Source organism: Haliotis asinina, chromosome 7, assembly GCF_037392515.1.
Source record: "Haliotis asinina isolate JCU_RB_2024 chromosome 7, JCU_Hal_asi_v2, whole genome shotgun sequence".
Taxonomy (NCBI): Eukaryota; Metazoa; Mollusca; class Gastropoda; order Lepetellida; family Haliotidae; genus Haliotis; species Haliotis asinina.
In genome coordinates this window covers 35,889,635-35,902,753 of record NC_090286.1, presented here as the reverse complement: position 1 = coordinate 35,902,753, position 13,119 = coordinate 35,889,635, and the positions used below count along the sequence as shown (strand labels likewise).

General features: G+C 40.1%; 1 protein-coding gene across 1 annotated transcript in view; it reads right to left on the bottom strand.

Moving 5' to 3' along the window:
- LOC137291234 (nucleolar protein 4-like) overlaps nt 1-13,119 on the bottom strand; it is a 121,685-nt gene that overhangs the window by 77,603 nt on the left and 30,963 nt on the right. The window lies entirely within an intron of this gene.

Here is a 13,119-nt window from a genome sequence, read left to right as displayed (position 1 = left end):
TTCGCGGTGATACAGAATATCATGTTGTGATCAAAGTAACTGATATATTCGTGTTAGAAATATTGAGGCGTGGAAATTGAGAGGATGAGTTTAGTTTCAAGCCGCACGCACCAATATTCCAGCTATATAGCGGTGGTCTGTAAATAATCGAGTCCGTGCCAGACAACCCAGTGATCAACAGCATGAACATTGATCTGCTTAACTGGAATGCGATGATATATATCAAGCAAGTCAGCGAGCCTTCCCACCCGATCCCCTTAGTCGCTACTCACGACAAGCATGAGCAACTGAAGACCAATTCTAACCCGGATGTTCACGGGCCAAATGCGCAAGTCATAGAGGGTGTAAAGAAATATTATTACTGGGTACATATATACATGAAAAGATATAAGCAACCATAATATCTACCCGTGTTTGCCATCCATGAGCATCGTCATGACATTTCCGACATGGAAGCACAGGATATCAAAGGCAATACAAGATGAGTTGCAACTCGAGGCATCATAGTGAATGAGCTGTGTTTTAACGTTAATTCAGTTATGTCACATCGTTGTGGCGTAATGTAGGGTGAAGTGAGGATGCTCCTGCTGCTGCTGCCCATGATGATGATGATGATGATGATGATGATGATGATGAAGGACTTTAAACCTGAGACCCAATACAATACTTTAAAATGCGAGACTGCTTTTTTCACCATTTCAATGCAAGAATGCATTTTTAGTTTTCATATAATACACAGATCGCGTTTATCTGAACATTTTTCATAAAAATACTGCTGGGATAGTGAAACGCACTACGGTGCAGCGATTTCATGTATAATGAAAAAATGCGTCCTTGTGCCTGTTGACATTGTTGCAAAAAATATAAAAGCCTTTTGCAAAACAGTTTTGCGCCAAAAATATTTCGTGGTTTTCGATATAATTATTTTTCTTGAAGTTAAACAGTTTAGTAATTTACATAATAAACTGTTTCGTGTACTTAATGGGTTAGCGATAGAATAATTTTCACCGTTGATTCTTAAAAATAGATTATGTTCACGCTAAAAAAACAATAGTCGAGTAAAAATGTATGACAGGTTTTCGAAATTCATGAGAATAAATCTAAAATAAATCTTTCTTCTGTTAGTGAGTAATGATTTCTGAGACAAACATATTTCGTTAGTTCAAGCAAAATCTCATGTTAATACACAAAAAAACACACCTGACATAAACGTGTTCTTTACACAAACGTGCAAAGACAAAACTCAAACGGATTCCAGTGGAAGTAACCAAAAAATACATTACATTTTACATAAAGTAAGCCGGTGTAAGTATTAGCGCTAATTAGGGAAAAATGTTGGCAGAAAAATGACAAACAGGCTCTCAACACTACAAAGTAGGCCCGGCGTCCGTAGCCCAAGTATGTAGGGACCCCTCTGCCACATTGGGGGACGCTCGATCCCCTTATTAGGAGCCCTCCGACTCAATTTATCTCACTTTTAAATCACGAAGTCGCTGTTTCAGAGGCACCGCGTCCCAGGCTCGGGATGAAGTAGCTCACTTGAGATAGTTACACGGTACATATAAGTGTGCTTAGACGGGGCCGTGAGAGGAGGCTGCCATGTGGCCATCGCCGGCTCCATCTCAAACGCCGAGACCAGCCAATTAGACAGGGACAATATTGAAATCCATCAAACGGTAAAAAAGCACATCGATATTAATTTCATGTGGGTATTTATTAGCAGCATATCCGAAGCTAAGACCTGGATTCGCCGAGTGTATGTGGTGGTGAAGCCTGTAATCTGACACGAGAAGACAACTTTAGTAAAAAAACTTTGTGTTCTAAGGACAGTTACCAGTGTATTTTGTTAATAAGACACTTACACAACGTTCTAAAATAACACCAGGGCTATAAAAGCACAATATGAAATGAAGGTTTCGGGGGTTTTGTAATATATTGTGAGATATGAGGCAAAGCAATCAATGTACCGAACAGAGGTAATACTGTTAGAAGCACTCATACAATCATTACGACTAAGGTCGCCACGATCAGCGTTGAGCTCAACGGAAACGAGGAGGATAACAGATGAGATATCTCGCATACGAATCGTTCCTAATGAATATTCATGTTCCATCTTGAAACAGATTAATAAAAGTTTATAACAATGATACGATAAATAAAAATTTAAAAAAATAATATTTAATCAAAACACAGTTACACTACTATATACTAATACGCTGTGTTGTCAACAAAGGCAGCCAGGTAATGATTGATTTTGTATTCCGTTGTATATTTTACAAAACGCATTATTCTAAAGCAAAACGTCCACACAACTATAGATAAAGTTCATTCTCTACCTAAGCGAAAAACACACCCTCTGCAGACTTCTTTGTTTCTGAAAGCCTTGGAGTAGGTTGAATTTAATGGCGTAGTGTTATATTATACTTTGTGTACTCGCGCTCAGACCAACGATGAAGTATACTTCTTAGGTAGTTTGAGAGTGATTTGTGTGCTTCTTTCATTGTCGTTAGATCAAATCAAAGTTTTTAATATATCTTCTTCACATTTCTTATTGAGCTCAAACAATGGCCGCAAATCCAATTTTAATGTGAAGGGGTCGGATTTCTCTGAGAATTACGCAATTTCTATAACTCGTTGAAGTGTACTGGGTTTATCTTCAAAGAAGTGAAATGTGATATTTTCTTTCATTGACGTCGTACAATATTAGATACACGGTTTGATGAGATTAAACAGGCGTCTTGCTGATGATGAGAAAGAGAAAACCTAGGTTAATGATTCATGTTTCACGTCCGATCATGAGAAATGGCTGCATTGTGAGGGTTGTCATTGTCACCATCTTTTCATCTTGTCCATTATCTTTGTTGTCATTGTCACCATTATTTCATCTTGTCCATTATCTTTGTTGTCATTGTCACCATCATTTCATCTTGTCCATTATCTTTGTTGTCATTGTCACCATCTTTTCATCTTGTCCATTATTTTTGTTGTCATTGTCACCATCATTTCAGCTTGGCCATTATTTTTGTTGTCATTGTCATCATTTCATCTTGTCTTGTTGACATGTTTATGGATGGATTGCTAACAAATCAGAGTTTTGATAATAATTTTTGAAGAAGACCTCAATTTGTATATTTGTACAAAATAAATATGTTTCTATCACAAAAGTGCATGTACGATTTCACCGAAAACACATATTTGATGTTGATAATCATTACATATTTCCGAATATCGTTTTTTAGCTAATCCTAATAATGATGCAGTGATGATGGTGCAGTGATGATGATGCAGTGATGATGATGCAGTGATGATGATGCAGTGATGATGGTGCAGTGATGATGATGCAGTGATGATGGTGCAGTGATGATGATGCAATGATGATGGTGCAGTGATGAGAGTGATAATGATAACGTAGGGATGATAATAACATTGATATAGTGGTAATGATGCTGATGCTGATGATGATGCTATTGATGTAGTGATCATGATGATGACGATGACGACGACGACGACGATGATGATGACGACGATGATAGCGGACCATAGCCACGCCACAACAAATGATCATTTAACTCGTTATCAACTTTAAGAAGCACTGCCCTTATAACCCTTTATGACAAAAACCCAAAGATATAAAGATTTTATCATTTTTTGTAGAACTTCAGCGTTTTAGTTCACCGCGAAGTTAATGTAAATCGCCCTGCACGAAGCACCGTGTTGAATCATAAGTCGGGTTTAAGACGTGTTCGCAGATTACTACGTGAAAGACGCATAGACTGAACCGGCAAAGGATTTCAAGTGAATTCAAAATTGCCTCATTATTTAATAGCGGATACCACACAGCTCCAGTCTCACAACAAGACAACAAGTCTGGGATATTTCTCTACGAACAGTCCGACCACATGTTAATGACTTCAAAACCCACAATATCAAACAGCTTCTTTTCACCACGAGCCCTGATCAAGTATACCTATTATAAACCCTTGGTCGAACATTAAAATCCGGAAGATTATAATAAGAAAGGGACCGAGGTACACAAGCAGGCTGCCGACTCGGGACGCGACCAACAAGGCTTTGATTGACATGGAAGCGAAATTGTTTTTCATATTATCAAGGAAACTTCAATCTTTTGCATAACAACGGAAATAGAGGCAAATTTCCTAAAAATCGAATGATGAATAAAACAGAAGCCCATACTAACATCGCAACGGGATCTAGAAGCAGGCGCCAGTGTATCGGGCCCCCAGACTATATAACCCTACGTCTTGGGGCTAATGAACGGGGCTGATGGATGGGGGAGGGGAGGTGTTTGACCCCCTAGGACGGGCGGCACTCGGAATGCCTCGGCCGAAGCCGTAAGGGACCTTTTGTACAGCTGCATGACAAACATGGCGACGACATCGACGAGTTTCCAGGACGATGTTGGAATTAGAGTTCATTACGGAGTTCTTCGTGAATAATTGTTTGCAGACAATAATCAATTATCTTTGGGATTTTTTTCCTCGGAAAAATGTTTTGCATTGTGAATACATTGAACGTGTTCTAAAAAAACAAACATACATGACTACAAACAGAGCGATTTAAATTTATTTTAAGGTAAAATATTAGCCATGCATCATTTTATCACATGTGACGTCGAATAGGCCACATGATAATGTTTACGTGCAGGATGTTCCGTTTCGTGAAATGTATTTACATGTCGGTGGATACAGTCTATAACATAAACCGGTCCAAAAGGCATACTTCAACGCTGCATAAGTTACGTATGAGGTATTTTGAATGGTGTATCAACAATGAATTATTAGTTCAGCGAATACCTTTGAAAACTTCTCTCTCACCTAATCGCGTTTTAAAGCTTCAGATTCGTGAAGCTGAATGAACCAGTCGTTGTGTCCTAATCATAATGAAACCCTGTTGTCGCGTAATTCGCCGTGTGAGTCCGCGTGCAGTATGCTGTTTTGCACTCTGTCTACTGTGCTAAGGATTAACTCGGCAGGGATGGGGATAACAGTCCAATGATTTTATTGCTGAAGGGAATTATTTTCATTATCATCTCTGAGGTAAAACAATTCAAAGACAAATATCAGGAACTCTAATAATAATTATCGTAATCGTAATTATCGTCCGGTTTTTGGAACCGAACACAGAATCCCCAAACTCGCGATACAATGTAAGACACCCAACCGTCGTAACATAGGGGGAGTCTTTCTGTTCTCATACAAGGATTGAATTTGTCAAAGTTTGAGGTGAAATGTGATATTGCTGATTTGTATTGTCCTGAAGGTCGTTTAGTGTGGCATGATTATGTTTGCTCCTGCGAGAGAATTTAGTTTTATGCCGCACCATGTGTTGCAGCTAATCATCGGACAACTGGAATCAACTAAATTGTCCACGAACCGCTTAGGTGAGGAGCGTCCATTATATCAGCTGAAAGCTTGTGTTTGTATATTTCACAATAACATTTCTTCCCGTTTTATTGTGAAGAAAGAATGTCAAAACATGTTCTTTTATAACATGTGAAAACAGAAAAATAACGCCAGTGGTGAACTCGTTCTCATAAATCATTTGAGAGACTGCACCTACTTGTGCCATATGAAAATATCAATACATTACAACAAGCTCTAAACTAATGTATTTAATGAAACAATAAATTTGAAATATGAGACGTTTCATCAACAGTAAAAGACAACACATCTCTGCTATAAGGAGAATAATCCTTGCCTCAGAATAATAAAATTCCACTCTAAGACCATCATAATATAAAAAGAAAACGTAAGAGTGTTTGTTTGTCAGTCAACAAATGAAAAATCTCATACACTTGATATCTTCATGTAATTACAAAGTAATGTCAATACTTAATCCAGACATTTTATAAGTGATATTCCGCAACAGTCAAAAATAATGATTCATAATGTTATTTGGTTTCAAAGTTTCGAAAATATCATGACAGAAAACCTTCACATTTCAAAATTAAAAACACAAAAATTACAAATACAAAATCAATACAAGTTTGTAAGAAGACCAAAAAGGAAGGTTATCGGGAATGAATGACGCGACAGGAGCAGATATTGACTACCTATGATCTTTAACGCTTTGACCTGAAAGGAATCATGTTTGTGTCCACCATATAAGGTCGAGTATAGAGTTATCTACGCTTGGCCCACTGAAAAACGTAAGGCATGTCACTCTAATACTGTGGAAGTGAGAAACGTGGAGAAATACGACAAGCTGTCATCACAACAAAATGTGTCCCTCCCAAAATTAGTCCCCAGTGCTTCGAAGCGCGCCAAAATGAGCGATATGAAAACGGAAGTGTTCCAAAATGATACGAGCTGGTCCCGGGGCAGTAAGGTCTAGCGCTTGACACTGCTGCAGTCGACGTACCCAGCCAAAATGAAGATGTATGAACCGGAGGGAGGGCCAAGTTGACAGTGCCATGGCCGTCTAATCATATGCTGACTCATAGCTTCTGGTCTCGGAAACGGATCTTTCACGAATTTAGCCTAGTAATTTGTTTCCATTAATGAAAATACCATAGGCTAGAAAGCAGGGTTGAGGGGACGGAGCGTGCGTGCCATGCGTTCCGTGATTGAAAACATAAATTGCGCGGTCTTGCAGTCACCAGTGGAGGAATTTTCCTTTCTTGTGCAATTTTTAGTGAAACGAGAGCCCGTCGTGCAGCAGCCGTCATTACAGACTGAAGGTGTGATTTTCTGCCTCTTTTCCCATAATGCCATGGGCTGTCACTGGTCGTTGCAAGGTCACGTGACCCAAACTGACGCGCTCCGTGCAGCAGTGCTGAAAAAAACAACGCACGTGCAAAAATTGGTGGAACTTTACGCCATCGGCAATTATCTGGTGACCATGTGATAGAACAGGAATACTCCCTTGGCCTCCCTCGAGCGAAGCGCGTCTATGCAGCCAGTTGATGGGAACTATCATTGGACATTAGCTTACTGAAAGTCTGTTGCTTAGTTCAGACGTATATTTCAGCCAAACAGTCACTCTACATCACTGTCCAGGTCAGCATTCGACTCGGACTCTAGTGAAAGGACTACAGAGTAATGACCAGGGGATTATTATTAGTTGAAAAACAATGTTACTTAAATGAATATAATTCAATAACATCCAACCCGAAGTGACACTTATTGTATTCCACAGACAATATAGTTGAAATTCTTTAATTTGGTGTCCGCTTTCAACCTTTCCGAGGTACCTTGACTGAAGATTTCAATATTGGTTTGTATTAGATTTGTAACTGCTACAGCGTGGTGCAAACCGTTGTACATATGAATATTTGGATGTTTTCTGCACACAAATGTTTGATTCCGACAATCTTGAACAATCTGTATCGTAAATATATAGTTAGAAAGTTTATTATTTAGCTAATCTACAGAAACACTCCTCCCCACTAATCCGTTGGATGTTTGAAGGGGCATTTTATAAACACACATACTACAAGGTAAAAGTCTTAACACAAAGAAATTCTAACGCTAACTCCGATATTTCAAAATTTCTTAACAAACTCTTTCAACAAATTTAACATAACGAACTCCAGTATGAAAGTTCTCAAATGATTGAAATGTCAAAGATTCATTTCCCTTGAATTTGTCAACAGAACAATTAGAAACATGTTCCGAATTCATAGATCGAACAAATTGTTTCCACGTTACACATGGTTCGAGCGGACGTGTTCGTGTAATGAGGAAAACTGCCCTTTAAGGATTCACAAGTGAGTCAGACTTTTCGAAATGATTTCAATTGGTTCATAATTTCAACAAAACACCATCAAAATGCCATTATTTCTGTTCCAACTGTCTTTGACTAAAAATGTATCTTCATCCCCATTATGACGCTCTATCAAGACGTAATCCGAGACCGGATGCTATTTGATTCAAAAAGACTTAGATGTTTAGCTTCCCTTAAATCAGGATTCTGATTGGACGCCTCAAGTTCCAGTTCTTCATGAACTAAATATAAGTTTAAGGGGGGATGGAAAGTGACGTTCACACTGGGAAGCTGAGGCTACTCCTGAAGTCCTCTCACAAACTTCACATGCTTATTGTGGCGTTAGTAGTTTAGCCTTTCCGGAAGGCAAGAGAGAGGTGGATTTCTTGAAAAGAAATGGCTGTTTTCAAGGATGCTTCTTAACTCTTTCAAAAAAACATATGATGAAAATCGATTCAAAGTTAGAAAATCCCTATTAGATATCCCCAACTTCATATTTCTAATGTCGTCCCCTCCTTGATTAAAACCTGGATGCTAAATGATACTGCAATCATACAAATTGTTCCAGATCAAAGCCGCAAGTATAATCACTGCTGAGCTGCCTCAAGAAGACCGGACGCGCGCTTCATTCCACTAGTTAAATTGAGCCTTCTCATATCACTGCAAGTGTAAAGCCCAAGACCAACTACTAATTTAATGGCAATCAGACTGGGTCTTGGACCAAAGACAAACTTCAGATCAGCTTATGCGTTGTAATAGGGACAAAGTCAGCTCGTTGTACCTGGCAGGTGAGAAGAGAACAGAGGGATGAGCTTGAGGTTTATAGGGCCCCGTAATAAACCACCAACCATAATCAGACGGCGAAAATGAGCTATCCAAGCTTCCCACCTATTCCTTGCCAGTGTCGTCAATTCCGCGAGTTGTAGGTCGGCAATTATCGCAGAGCTCCCCGTCCGATATTTTGTCCGCCGATGTGGACCATTTTTCACACCTGCCTCAGACCCGATTAATTGGTGGATAGCAAAATACCGTTACCGTCACGCGGTCTAATTAACGTTGGAGTCCAGCGAGTGGTGCAGAAAATTGAGAAGTGAAAGAACTGCCGTTTCAAGAAAGAAGATCCATCTTGCGTTGCCTTGTGACTTAATGGTCTGAACATGAACAGCACATCAAACTAATTCGTGCTGTGGACTTTTGACAGGATTGTCCGTATTTTAACGATCCTCTACATCTTGCGTTTGCAAGAGTTCTTCTCATCAATGGTTTGAGTCAAGAGATCCGGGCACCACCAAACAGTGGGCAACGTTGATCGGGAAAACTCAATGGTCGACAAAGGAAATGACAGAATTGAGAAAAGATACGGGGCCAATACTCTGGAGTGACCCAGGATACTACTTTCAGGAATAATTAGTAGTGAAATTGGACCTGAATAGTCACAGAGAATCGTATGCTGCAAGTTTTTAAATCCAAAGCCTTTTCGATTTTCTGCTTTCCTCGAAGTCTCCCATTTCTGAATTACCAGCGTCGTGATCTTCATATGGTTGAACTGCAGTTAGTTATATGTGGAATATCTGGTGCGGAAGATATGGTAAAACTGATGTTTAACATTTAGGATCGTTTATTTTGGTTAATCACATACAGCATTATGAAGCTTAAATCGTGATTATGTTCACGACGGTAAATGAGTCGTACATGTCTTGCACTTAAGAGCTTCGCATTTAGTAGTGTGTGACCTGATCGATACAATGCATCTATGTTTATACATTGAGGTTCCAATGCATTTCAAATGCATACTTTTCTAATCATTTAATAGTACAGCTGCACTTTGACCATCACTTTCAGGGTGAAGAAAATGAAGTTGTAAGATTAAAGAGTTTGCGTGTTTTTAAGGTACTGATTAGTATTCTGTTTTAGTGATAGTTGTACATTAAAAATGTCCGGCATTTGCTACCGTGAAAATATGGGTAGATATTTTTAAACATAAAAGAGAGCCCCTCAGTAATATGAGTTTAAATATACACGGCTGATTTGTGTCTTTGGCTGCTTGAGGTGCAAATCTTAATTCAGGATCAGTCACGTTTTCGTCAGTTGTCACCCGTCATTTGTTACTAACATGAATGTGATCATCCTTGTGTCTCCAGTCAACTAGTACCGTTCACGAGTGAAACCACACACACCTGATAATGGCTTTCAAGTACACAGACACACACGCGCACGCACGCACCGTCAAAACCACCCTCAAAAGTAGATGGTCGTCTTTGCATGCTACAAAAACATCAGCTATTGGAATAATTAGCAGGTGCGACCTTGAACTCCGCTACCCCTACAAAATGCCAGGCTTTGTTCTGCCAACACCAAAGCTCCTGCTAGCTGAAAGTACTTCATAGCCTGCCTCCCAGAACAGCAACAACCGGCGACAGCTACAACCACATTCACCGTGGCCCGCGACATCCATACCAATACACCGTATTTCCAACAGTGTTGTTTTCCGTTAAGTTATAGAAACCCCTTAATTACACCGCGCGTCCTAATACTCTCCTTAATAGAAGTCCCGCATCGTTGCGTGCGGAGTGGAGGTAAAACGGGACGCTTGCCTCGGCCGAGAAATTATTGGGCGTATCACTTTGACAAAAGACCCGTCTTTCATACAGAGAGAGTCTAAAGATTGGACTTCTAGAACGTGTAGATAATAGAATCTTTGTTAGAGCCAAAGACCAAAGCCATAAGACCTTCGTTGCGTGAGTTTTGTTTCTCTCTCCAAAAGGGCAGAGCTCTGTTTTTTGGGTGTTCTATCAATTCCCGACCTGTGTATATTTTTTCAATGGTTTCCGAGTTGGACAGGCTTGCAAACAAATGTATCTGTTGTAGCTTGTTTGGTCCGTGATGCGCATGTTGTAGTTTCTGTGTGATATGAATAAGAGAATTACAGAAAGCCTTCATTCATATCTTCACTGCGCTACACACTGAAATGAAATTTGCAAGAATTAATCTTCAAAAGTGGGAATTCCAGTAATGATATTTTCACCAAATATCTTCCGCGTATATTGGAGAATGTATTTCTATTTCTGTAATTGCATCGTGTCCGGTATAGGGGTACTTTTCAAGAAGTAGTAGATTGAATATTCATTTCTCAAACAGGAAATGCATTACTTGTCGCCCCACAAATGCTAACAGCTGTGGTAATGCTATTCAGAAGCTATATACCGATATATGGTCTCTGTGATGTTCTTGAGGCAATGCATATTGGTTTAATAGTACTCGGCTGCAGCACGTGTGAACATGAAGGATTCTGTGAGAGCAGTGCGTGGAGTAGTTTGTTCATGTGTTTGTATACGATAGTATGGTGTTAATTGTGGAGTACATTCACAAGGAGCTGTGTCACATCTAATATGAGCGTGTTATCGTCCGATTGTAATCATCATTATTATGACAGTTAACTCTTTGATTCTCAACACTGATAAATGCCAAAGTGCACATGCAAAATGAGCAGAGTTGTGGGGGAGCCGCTTGAAGTGCAGGACATTATGTGGGGAGACACAATAACAATGGGTATAATCGTAGAAGACTTACGTTTCTTTGATTAATGTTCAGCGTAGCGATTGCTTTTACGCTGATTAAACACCTCAGTCATCAACACTACTTTTGTATGACGGGAGTCTGTACATGATAAGGGCGGAGGGCTAGCCTAGCGGTTATACGTTCGCCGAAGTCTAGGGTTCGATTCCACACCTGGGCACAGTGCGTGAAGCTCATTTCTGATCCCCTCCCCTTGTCGTGATACTGCTGGAATATTGCCAAACCTGAATACTCACTGTACATGCTATAGCTGGGACCATACTATCCAGTGATTATCACCAATCTCCACACCTGGTACACTATCACACACATCCAACTCTTTAAGAGAACCTGACTACCATTAAATATAGGAACGTGAAGGTGAATTCAAACCCTGCCCTTTATACCTGAGTAACAGTGGGTGAGTAGATTGGGTTTTAACGTTGCTAACGTTTCAATATGGCGTGGAAGCCTGAAGAGGGAAGCCATCTTTGACGTTTAGCACTGGTGGATTAAAAGGGTATGGAACTGGTAAACCAATGAACGTAAAAAGAATTCGAAATTAAGGTTGACCCTTAGACCCGAAGCCGACTGAAAGCCACTCGGACCCACATCATTTGTTGTCTGCAGGTCCTTTTGACCAGGTTTTTCATCCCCAATAATTAGGAGTATTATTTATCAGAAAATATCATTCAATACTTTGTAGTTTTTAATCTCGATCAGCAGCTGTTGTCTGCAAGTGAAATGACTATCATTTTCGAGGAAGCAATTCAGCAAATATTGTCACAATTTTTGTTTGCTGGGAATTACTTGCTTTGTAGCAAGAATATAGAGCCTACATATTCTGATCAGGACTCAGAACTTTTCATGTTTCTGGGTCCGTGGGGCCTGCTGCATTTCAGGGTTAAGGTCAAACACTGATCAGGACGAATCTAAGATTCTTAAGCTCCTGTCATGCATTAGGGACGCAACTCTGTGTAGCAAATTACGACCCCTATGGTGCCTGGACTACCGGCACCCCGATATAGTAGCGGACGTGGTAACAGTTAATATCTGGTGTAGCAGTAGAGTGGCGGAGAGGCAAAAGTCGAGATGAAGGTATTGATAACTGAGTTACCTAACTTGAAGCGGTTTTGTGAATATCATGATCACACAGGATAACACTACATTACGTTAACACAAATATAATGTGGCAGACAATCCAAGGAAGATTGATATATCATGTACAAAGGCGATAAGGTGCGGAAATATAATCCACCTAAGTATTTTAACCAGCTAACAAAAACGTCTGGGTCGGCAGGACCTAAACTGGGGCGCTGCCGGTGCAGCTACTCCAGCCCAGCCCGACGCTGCTACCGCCGTCTATCATACCAAGATGAGGGACTATGTGAACAGTCACATCATTCGTTCCTCACACACTCTGAAACAACCATTATCTTGTTACGACGTTCAGCACGGAGTAGCGCCCCTTAGCTGCCAGGATCTGGATTCAAATCACAGTCGCTCCACTTAGGTTTAAGCTCATCAGTGCGTGTGGATGTATGTATGCATATTCGTCGCCGTGTATATAACACAAGCTCTTGGCGTCTTAACACTCTGTCCTTAATTTGGTTTGAAAATTGTAACGGAATATTAAAGATCAAACCCGAGAATGCTTCTCGGTAAATAGGCCATTCACAGGCCACAGATTTAGCAAGACAATGACATGCACTGACGCCACGTGTGATCACTTACTGTAAACACGGGTGATCACTTAATGTGAACAGAGACGTATGTTGTGCACGATTACAATTCGTCTTCAAAAGAAACATATTTGGCGTCGAGCAAGACACGAGCTTG